At 41.1% G+C, this 11407-nt stretch overlaps 1 pseudogene; it reads left to right on the forward strand.

Moving 5' to 3' along the window:
- Window positions 1–7322: 7322 nt before the first annotated feature.
- LOC120612016 (uncharacterized) lies at window positions 7323–7441 on the forward strand (annotated as a pseudogene).
- Window positions 7442–11407: the final 3966 nt, after the last annotated feature.

An 11407-nucleotide genomic window follows, 5' to 3' on the forward strand; every position in this document is an offset into this window, starting at 1 on the left:
GCAAGCAAGAAAGCAAGGAAGGAAGGAAGGAAGGAAGGAAGGAAGGAAGGAAGGAAGGAAGGAAGGAAGGAAGGAAATTTTCTCATACACATTAGAAAAGTAAGAGATGACTGCCATTTACATGCTCAGTTCTAAATGTAGGTTCTCCCCAGCAACGGTTTATTTCAGCTGAAGCTCAATTCCACAAGACTCAGACAAATCAGAGAGGAAGAGAAAATACAAAGGAAAATAAGGGTTTTGCCTTCTGTGCTTAGAGCAGTTGTAAGGAATGGGCTGCAGCTGCCTGAGGCCAAAGGAGAATCCTGTTCCAGAAAAGGTTTTTGTAGAGAGTAGGTGTAGCAACTCCATTCAGTGAAATCTTTGTTATTCAAAGCATAAAAGAATGAAGAAATGAACTACATTCATTCATGTCTCCCTAGGTGGTTGATGTTCTGATTGCCAGCCTCTTCCTCAGAGGATGCCTGGGGCCCAGTTCTGCTGGGCAAGCTTTGAGAGAAAATTGTTTGTTATTTACTTCAAAGCTGCTGCAGTGGCTCATAGATGTGAAAAATAAGTTTGGCGTTATTTCTGCCCTAGTGTTAAGCACTTGGCCACCCTCTTCTGACAGTATTTGCATGAAGAAATGAAAAACACTTTTGCACAGTTCTAGGCTCTTAGCAGATGCCCCAAATGTGCCACTAAGTTGGATGGAATGTTACTCTCTAATTTGAAAGTCCTGTGTTATCAAAGGATTCCAGCTGTGGTTTCTGGTAGTCTCTGGAATGTTCTGTCTCGTTGCTTTCTGAATCTGGGAAGTCAGATACTATCTATTCTACTGGAGGATGAACACAAACACACCGTCATCTGTTTACAAAAGAAATGGAAAAGGGGGCATGAAAACCATCATTTCTTAAGAACCGCTGGAGAATTTTAATGACTTTATCCTTATAAATAAACGAGCATCTTGTACTTCCCTGACAATACAAAACACCTAGCCAGAATCTGCAGGTTATAGACATCTGCTCAGATTTGAAGCAGTGTGGTGTATAGGAAAGAGCTCTGGACTGGGTAAAAGTAACTCAACAGGCAAGTCACTGAATAACACTGGTTGTCAATTTCTTCATTTGTAAAATTAATGAATTGATTTAGTGTAGAGGCTCCAGACTGGCAGCCCTCAGGCTGAATCTGGCTAGCAGACGTTCTGTGTGTGGCAGGCACCACATCACACCAGACCTGCCTAGCTCCTGAGTTATGCCATCTCCCCACTTAGTCAGTCTGAAGGTCCTTAAAGTGACAATGCAGCACTTCTCCCAAGCAAAAAACAAATGGAATAGCATCATGCCACTCTCCTTTCCATCTCTATGACCTGCTTTCCTAGTCTCCTTTGGGGACTTTTCTTCTGTCCATCTCTTAAACGCTGGAGTTCCTCGGGTTCCTCTTCATCCCAGTCTACACAACACATTCTGGGTTCTTGCTTCAACTCTCAATGCACCCAGGCTGAGTAGTCATGACTCCCCAGCCTATATTTGCATCCAAATCAGCTCCTTAGCAGCGGACATAAATTTCTTTATTTTTTTTCCCTGAGCATCTCTACTGGATGCTCCAAAAACATGTCAATCTCAAATGTCCCAAAAGTAACCCACATTTTTCTCTCTTCTCCTCTCTACCACTCCATACCTACTTGCTCTCAATCATCACTCTCCTTCCAATCTTTAAACTTTGCTGTTCATTTGCTTGGAATAACCACTTTCATCTATCTCTTTGCCTGATAAACTCCTTCGTATCCTTCAAATGCCAGTTCATTCCTCAAAGAGTCTCTCTCTGATCACCAAGATAGTACTACTTGTGCTCTCACAGCATTCTGGATTTTCCTCTCTCTCATAGAACCTGTCATATCTGGGCAGTCATAACTTACTCATTCACCTATCTTTCATCGGCTCCTTAAAACAGATTCAGTGTCGTGTTCACTGTTGCTTCTATGTCCTATACCATACCTGGCCTAGTAAATAACTGTTGAGTAAGAAGCCAAATTAAAGACAGACACTTGTTCATTTTTCTAAAAATGTATAACCAACCTCTGAGAATCATCATTTTCTGCATTCCCTTCTTCTAAGTTAAGCTCATATTAATCAATGACCTGCCATGATACATTCTGTTCTAGTTATTATTCAAGGATGTAATTTGTGCATTGAAGCAAGAACCCCTGTCTGTGTGGATTCTCCTGCATTTAAGTCACTGCTTCTGGGATAGCAGGATGACCACTAAAAAAGAAATGTTTTCCTAGAAGTGAATGAAAGTTTACCATTTAAGTCAACACTGAGCAGATTTGGTAGAATTGAATTACAAAGGAAACCAGACCTCCCTCTCCAGGAAGGCCTTTCCGTACCCAGTTAACATGTGACATGTATCTGGTGTTCTGGGCAGTCGGGCCATCTTGCACTTTCACAGAGGTGAATTTCTATCTCTCTCATCTCTAGCTTCTGACTCCTCAACGCTCATTGCCACTTCAAACAGCACTGGCATGGGGACCGTGTTTTGTGTGCATGATGACATATTTGCAATTCACGTGCATCTTTAACTTGACCTTGGCAACAAGACTAGGTGGCTGAGGTGAAGATTGATGAGACAATTATTTTTACAAGGAACATAAACAGCCTGATTTGGCTGTGTTAACAGCGGCCATGACATTTGTTGCTCCTCAGCATCTAGATTTTTCTCCTTGAATTCTGAGCAGTGGAAAGTCAATGAGAAGTGTTCTTTGAGGTGATCCCTTACAATGGTGAAAAGCAAATTAAGATACGGCTTGATATCATTAGAGCAAACACCATTAACATTGAAGTATCTTGAAGAACAGAAGAGTAGAGTAGAAAAACCTCAGAACAAGGTCTTACCACCACCGCTTGCTAGCTCTGGTGCATGTACGAGCACTTTAAAAGACTCAGAGCCCCAGTTTCCTCATCTTCAACGTGAAAATAACGGTTCATGAAAAGGAAAGGAAAAGTCAGTATTTAATACAAAAACCAGCTGTGACTACCGGTAAAGATAGCTCTTCATCTAGGAAAATACCTTAATCTGCTTCTTTGAGAATGAAGAGTGAGAACCTCCAGAGCATGGTCTGAAAGAGAAGGTTTTAAAAAATGGAGAAAGGAATTGTTCTGCAAATCAAAGTAAGGGAAAATTTAAGCCCAAGATACAGGGGTAGATGGTCATCACAAGTCAAAGTAAGGAACGATGGAGACCATGTAAGCAACAAGAAGCCTCCTACAATATGGAAGCAGATGAATAAGAAATTTCCTGTGGTGAAAAGAGCTTAGGAGAGTTCTATGAACAAGAACATCTGAATGGAATTTAAAGTGTTTTTTGGTTTTTTTTTTTACCTGTGGATAATTACCTCCCATTTTCCCCACAATGTCAATGAAGTTTGCAACACAGAACAATCTGGTATGAGTGATGAATTGTCAGAGTAAAGAAAGGCAGCTGATGGGACAACAAGGAGGGGAGGCACAGCGTGATTGTGAATCAGGCAGCATCCAGAACCAGACAGCAGCAGTGTAGTCTGACCGTGGGGCTGTAAACCTCCCTCACAAGGGCCCTGAACAGAACTCATCATCTCCCTAACCCAGCCCCAAGTTTGTCTCCCCTGGAAATTCATGGAGCCGTTGGAAGTGGGCCTGCTTGCACCACACAAAAGGGAGACCTGAGCCCTCTTATTTAGATATTCAAGTGGAAGGTGACTTCAAAAGATTGGAAGACCCAGACACATCTGAGTTTTGTAGCTACCCTGACTATCTCTAAGGGATGCAGTGAAGACCATGTGAAATAATCGATGTGACAGTAGTTACCAAACTTTACAATAACATACAAAGTAAGGTACTGATGTATTAACAATTGAACTATTAGATCTCAGTCTGTTACCCACTTCTTCCAAGCAAATGCAAAGCAACAAGATTTGTAGCTCGCCAGGCTCGTTAGAAAAGGTTAATGTAAATCACATCCTACAGTTGTTATAATATTCAGATAACCATATGTATGGCTTTCAAGCATACTTTATTAATCAAATAATCAGTGGGTATTTATTGAGCATTATATGAGATATATTATGGAGGTATTTTTAAAAAAGAAGTACTAGTACATGGTCACTGAGCACAGAGATTATAATGAAGAATTAAATCAACAGAAAGCTAGAGAACAAGAAGAATCTATCAAACCTGAGTCTGAAAGACAACTCAGCAACTAATCATAACTTTGAACAAATCATTTAGCCTCTTTGGGTTTCTTGTTCTCGGCTGATAAATAACTATAAATATGTCTGCTCTGTCCTATCTAACTCCCGGCACTGTTAAAAGGATAGAATGAGATAATTCACATGAGACCTTTTAAAAACTATAAAATACTCTGAAAAATAAGGCATCACTGTAAAGAAGTCTTATTTGAGTGTTCATTTCATTGTCTATTTTGTATCTGTTCGGTGTTAAGTGAACTCTGCATTAGGCTGCTCATGCTGTGTAAAATGTCTGAACTCTTTAAAAATACTCAGGGAGAAATCATTCACCCAGCATCCTCCAAGGGGATTGGCTCCACTCTCCTCCCATATGCTGGAGAACAGAAGGGCAGAGAGCAGCCTAGAGGAAGAAGCGATTCAGCTCAGGATCACCCTCTGATTGTTTTTATGTGAGTAAGAACTGAAAGAGAATACAAAATACCAGAAAATAATACCTTTGTGGGTTAGCATAGTGAAAGTCTAGGTCCCTTTTTTATGTCTTCAATGTTTCCTTTTTTATGGCTGTAACGCTCTTGTGCAATAAATAAAAATAAGGGGAAAAAAATCCTGAAATCTATTTTGCAACACTTTGAAGTTTATGGAGCATCTCCACATATAGCAATTCGATTCTTACTACTTCTCTGTGAAGTCTAAAGCAGTGGTCCCCAACCTTTTTGGCACCAGGGACCAGTGCTCCTATGAGACTGTAAGGCCTGATGATCTGAGGTGGAGCTGAGGCGGAGCTGAGGTGGTGATGCTAGCTAGCGCTGGGGAGTGGCTGCAAATACAGATGAAGTTTTGCTCCCTGGCACACCGATCGCCTCCTGCAGTGTGGCCCGGTTCCTAACAGGCCATGGACAGGTGGCCTAGTTCCTAACAGACTGGTATCGGTCTGCAGCTCAAGAGTTGGGGACCCCTGGTCTAAAGGATACTGCTATTGACCCTATTTTATAACTGAGAAAATTGAGTCTCGGAGAGATCCCACAGGTTGCAGAATATATTCTTTCCATTACTGGGCTCAACCTCGCAGAAGAAAAGGAGACACTGCTCTTGAGAGGAACTAAGAGGAGAGGTATGGTCAAGCAAAGGATTCCTTGAGAGACTGTTCTAGAAAGAATCAAGATAAGTCTATGACTCAAGACTCAAGCTGAGACTGCTTCAGGCTCTGAAAGCAATGGAGAAGATGGGCAGAGACACGTAGATGATGTTGCTCTTGCCTGTGAGAAGCAATCTTTGTATATTCACGATGCAAACGGGCAAAGAAGTCATCCCTCCTCCCTTGAGAAGGATTCACGCCCCAGTGCTAACAGCCATGGTGGGGGAGACCTGGCTTTCCCAGATCAATGTTCCTGAGAGTCACAATTTTTTTCATTGTAATGCGATGACTTTAAAATTGGTCAATATATTGTAGAAGAGAGATTTGTCCCAGAAAAGTTATTTCGAGCCAATAATATTCACAAGCAGTGCCTTTGGGGCAACAGATCTGAATGTCAGCAAGCATCTCATGTCCAAGCTCCTAGTGGGTCAGGGATGGAAGAAACAGAAAGGCCGAGAAGCGATACACTGGGCTAGGGCTGAGGTGCAGATTGGTAGCTAATGGATAAAACCCTATTCTTGGATGGGCTATTTTGGGTTCCTAGAGCTGTCATTGTGGGTGACAGTATTATTTGAATATGGATTAGTTGTCAAAATTTTAATATTGTAGAATTTAACCCAAAAATCTAGGTTTCTAGCTTCTCTTGCAATTATCAAATGGGCTCCATAATGCCTACATGGAAGCAATTGGCTGGAGCCTTCAAGTGTATCTGCATTCTGCTTCTCAGTAGGCATGCCCAGCGTGTACTTTATGTGGATGGACCCTGTATGCAGTTGAGTTTGGGACCCCTACTGTGGTGCTAGAGCAAAGATTTGGAAGACGAACCCATACAGGTGTGAAGTACCTCCAAGAACCCAGGATAATGACAGCCAGGAAACCAGTGTGTGTTGTTCAGATGCTGGTTTCTTGGTTCTTTCCTAGCCCTCCTGCCTGAGATGCCAAGACTTAAAGGTTGATTTTCTCCCTCCCTGAGCAGAAGCAGGGCGAGGGCTGAACACTGACACAGGAAGCCAGTTGGAATGAATGATTACCAAGCAGAATAGATGGGCTGTCAAGGTTAAAGCCGTCGGGAACAAATAAACAGACAAGTAGCTGCGGGGGCTCAGCTGGGGAAGATCTGGAGTAAATCCCCTCAACTTGGGTGCTTCACACCAGAATGCTTTTTGAGGGCTCTGCATCCCCACTCATATCAGGGAGCTTTCATTCCTAAGATCAAAAGTAGAAGTCTCTACATCCAATGCCTGTAGTTAAGAAGAGGGCAGGAGAGGGTCAGGCCCCTGACTGCCCGCCGCCTCCATCAGACTCCATGCCGGTCACACCGAAGACCCTCAATCAAAGTTATTTAAGAAATGAATGATTCGATCAAGTCCACAGTTCACAGACTTCTGGTGGAAGTGCACATTGGTACAGCCTCTAGGAGGGGAACTGGGCCATGGCTCACAAAACGATCAAATAGATGCTTTGCCCCATTGACCTTCTTCTTGGAATTTATTTTACAGATATACCTACACAGGCACAATATGCTATGTATACACGTTTATTTATTTCAGTTTTGTTTATACCAGAAGAAAATTGGAAACAATCTAATGTTTCCCAAGAGAAGACTAGTTAAATAGTTTATGGAGCGACCAAAGAATGAAATATTACCCAGCTGATTTTTAAAAGAAAAATGTGGTGTTCTTTATAAACTAATATGGAGACATTTTCAAAAAATGAAGTGAAAAAAAGCAAAGTACAGAACAATATGTACAGTATATTACCTTTTCTATGTGAAAGCAAGAAAGATAAATTCTATATTTATATTTGCTCCATTTGCTTTTTAAACTCCCCACACACACTAAAACAGAATAAAATGGTTACCTATTTGGGGCGGGATGAGGTAGATGGGAGATGGAGGCCAAGTGAGTGAAAGCCTTTTCACCTTCGCCTTTACTGTTTTGCATTTTGAACATGTGGATGTGTTGCTATTTAAAACATAATACATTTGTCTGCAGCCATGCCACCCTGAACAAGCCCGATCTCGTCTGATCTTGGAAGCTAAGCAGGGTCGGGCCTGGTTAGTACTTGGATGGGAGACCACCTAGGAAATTCAAGTACTGTAAGCGTTTAAAAAAAAAAAATCACGTTAAAACATGATACATTTGTTCTTAAATGTCAAGTCAGGGAGGAGGCGCCGGGGGTCCAAGGCCTAAGAACAGCATGGGTAGAGGTGGGGGAGCACTGTAGCCTGACAGTACAGCACTGTACTGTCCTCTTGAGATCTCACAGTCTTACATATAAGAGTAACAGAAGGTGCCTGCTCTGACACACATCAGTCAGTTGACTTGGAGGTAATCAAAGGACAGGTGAAGGCCCAGGAGCAAATTTTATGAACTCTTTTAGGACATCCCTGTTACTCAGGATTTGGAATATTATAGTTACAGAACATGACATTCTTATAGTTATTAAAATATGACTAATTATTTATATATACTGACAATTGTTAACAGTCACACAAACGATTTCATCAAATTCAAAAGCAAAAGAGATGACATTGAAGGTGCCGTGTGTTTGTGCATAAATACAGTGTGGGTATGTGGAGGTTTTTTAAAGATAATTTTAAATATATATCTAGCCCTATGACTCTCCTTGCCTCTGGGGCTTCTATGCCATGGGTCTTGGTGCTTCAAGGAAAGGTCGGCTCCAAAAAAAGTAAAGTCACGACAGATTTTGTTGTGACAAGAAGCCTGAAAGCCCAGCATTATTCAGAAAGAAGAGGACCTAGATTTGTTTTTAGCCTTGTCAGGAATGAAGACTGAAAGACCCAGATGACAGAATTTCTTCAGTGGTCATGGAGCGAGAGGACGGAGAGAGACAAAGATGGTGATGTCTTCATTTTTTTTTGTACTTCTCTGGAAGATGTAGGCAGTTTAGAAACATCCAGATAGGTATGGAAGAGGCGGGGAACAAGACATAGCAGTCAATGAGAGTTCCCACAACAAGGCAAAAATAAGACAGGCAGCATGTATACCAAAGAAACAAAATTACCCGGGTAGACTGTTCAAACTATCGCCTCAGGCTAAGCCTGACAGATTAGACTAAAGGAAGTCTCTTCCGGGACTCCCCACCTCCCATAGGAAGGGGCCTCATAAGGGAAAACATATCAGTCATAGGTAAAATAAGGAAATCACTTTTTTCTGCACATCTGGGTGTGATAAGAGTAATCTATAACTCATTAAATGTCTTTACGAGTACATACATACCTATATAAGTGTATATACCTGTATTTTCTAGAAGGCCATCTAATGCCTTACAACTGAGTGCTCCATTCAAAAGAAGAATTGAATGTTGCCTAATTTTTAGAAAAAAATTCTCCCTAATTAAGAATTGCCCAGGGAAGCCTCTGATAGTACTTTTCTATTTTCAAAACATTGACCACCTGGTCATGTCTCCTGATAAAATATAGCCCTATGATATGCTCGCCCTTTCAACCTGGGAAAGCTGTTCCTCTCATCTCCATGAACCTTCTTCCCACCTCTTCCCAGTGTAAAATTTCCCACCCTTGGGACCAACAATACCCATATACCCAAAGACAAATGAATAGGATCACTCAACTTACTGTTTACCTTTTCCACAAAACGCTACACTATTGCTGGACACAGAGATATGGCGGCTCACCAAACCTCACTGCAGATCAATAATAACAGAGAGAAGAAAACAGGATGGATAGACAGCTTAGATCACCATGTTGTCATTTTGGGGGGAGTGGGGGTGGAGGAAGTTTGCTTTTTCAAAGTAAGTGCATGTATTGTACAGCTGAGAAGCAATTCACAACAAAACAAAGCAGAAATGTCTTTTTAAAATAGGCTTTTGTCAATATTAAGCAATCGATAAGTATTTATGGGTCTCTCTACCAAATGGAGGAGGCAGACAACCCAAGAACCCCAGGCAGGATCTGCCCATGGCTCAGACCTCAGGAGGACTCATGTGTTCACCCCCAAGAGACCAATTATCAGGAAGCACAGTGGGCAACTCACAAGGTACCAAAAACTAGAGGTAGGTCCTAACGTGGAAACTGAATGGGCGGGTCAAAGCCAGGAGATCTTAATAGGAGAAATAGGATGATAGAGAGAGAAAATAGAGTAGTCCTTAAGAGGAAATGGAGATGAAGGTGAAGGGGGTAGAGGCAAGGGTACAGAGCAGGTCAAGGAGAGTTTGGGATGAACTTCACAAATATTGGCCCATGGTCTTTTTGCTGCGTTTTTGCCTGAGTCAGTTCTCCTGCCTGCGTTAGGACAGGAACTGCCATGAACCTGATGATGCCACACTTTTACAGATTAGGGAGACACAGACATTGACCCGCAGGGTAAAAGCTAACTATGGAGGGCAGCACATGCACAGTATCAGGAGAGGGGCACAGATGACGACTTCCCAGGAGGAAGGAGCATTGACTAGGGAGTCCAGGGAAGACTTTGTGACTGTGAGACTTGAGCGAGGCTGGAAAGATGGGAGCCAGTGGTCATGCTGCAACACTGCTTCTCATGACCTAGAGAAAACCAGATGCTGGTCTACGTAACCTCAGCCAAACTCAGACCACCTTTGTCCTCTGACATCCCTCCCACAAAGTGGTCCAAATCTTCTCTGTCCAATAAGGTAGCTACTGGCCACATATGCCATTAAAATTAAAATTGAAATATATAGTGACAGAAGGAAATTTAACTTTGGGTGGTGTACACACAACGCAATAGACATCGTATGTATTATTGAATTGCATGCTTGAAACTTATATAATTTTATTAACCATTGTCACCCAAATGAATTTAACAAAAATTTTTAAAAACATAAATAAATAAGTATATAAATAAAAAAATAGATAGATAGATAGATAGATAGATAGATAGATAGATAGATAGATAGATGAAATAAGATTTAAAATATAATTCCACATGTGGCTAGTTGCTACAGATAACACAGAGAGTGGACATTTCCATAATTACAGAAAGTTCTGTTGGACAGTGCTTGTCCAAAAGAATATCTAGCTATCAATGACAATCCAGTAATATCAATTTGGGCTCAGAGAATATGGAAACTTTGGGTCGAGGATATATAAAAGTAATTTTCATGTAAAAATTGTAAAGTAAATGATTTAAATTGCTGAATAATTAACCCAAAAGATTGTCTCAAGAAGTTTCAAGTCTAAAACTCATGTGTTAGCAAATTCAAGTAGTACCTAAGATTCCTTCAAAAAATATAAAGGATTTATATGGACGGGTGGAGGGAAGCGCTCTCTGAATGGTTTACAGGAATCACAAAAATAACAGCTCAATCACCATAGAAATTTTGAAAATTTCTGCTTTTTTGTCTCTGCCCGCACAGTCTTTGTGTGGAGAATACAGTTGTTAATTTGTAAATGGTTTGTGATATTTGGTTGACCTCTGGAGTGGTCTGTAGACATTGTCCGTATTAGCAATCATAAATGTTTGGATAGAGATCTGTGTGGGTTTATGTTTAAAGCAGACAGGGCTATACTATGGCCTCAAGTAAAGATCTAGAATGTACTTGTCACGTTTTGCATTCATAAATCAGCCAAAAAGGTTGCAAAACTTTCACCTTGAAGTTGGCACAACATGAGGAGAATAATAAATGGTCACATGACTACTTAGAAAGCCACCCTTCAAAGGACAGCCCCATTGATCTCAGCAAAGAAGAAAAAGCAGAAAAAAAAAAAAAGAAATCTTTCACTCCATCGTTTGCTGACTTCCTTTATAAAAAAAAAAAAAAATAGTAATAATTTGCCCAGTGACATGGTGGTAATATATTATGTCCTCAGTTTCCTTACAGGACTCTCCTTTAGCCCCTCAATCATTAGATCTCTGACTAGTGTGTGTTTCTTCCATGAATGAAAGATTTATCTTTTTGAATATGATTCTCTCCCCTTGTCATGAAGATACAGAATAGTGATTGATTTTGAACTCTGGGATCTGGGTGGCTGGTTCTCTTTTTGTTGTAGTTCCCCAGCGCAGGGGGAGGTGGAAACAGTAAAAAATGGAGACATTCACTTGGATTTTTCCACAGGAAGATGGTTATTATTA

The sequence above is a fragment of the Pteropus medius genome, unplaced genomic scaffold (genome assembly GCF_902729225.1).
Source record: "Pteropus medius unplaced genomic scaffold, Ma_sr-lr_union100, whole genome shotgun sequence".
Lineage (NCBI taxonomy): Eukaryota > Metazoa > Chordata > Mammalia > Chiroptera > Pteropodidae > Pteropus > Pteropus medius.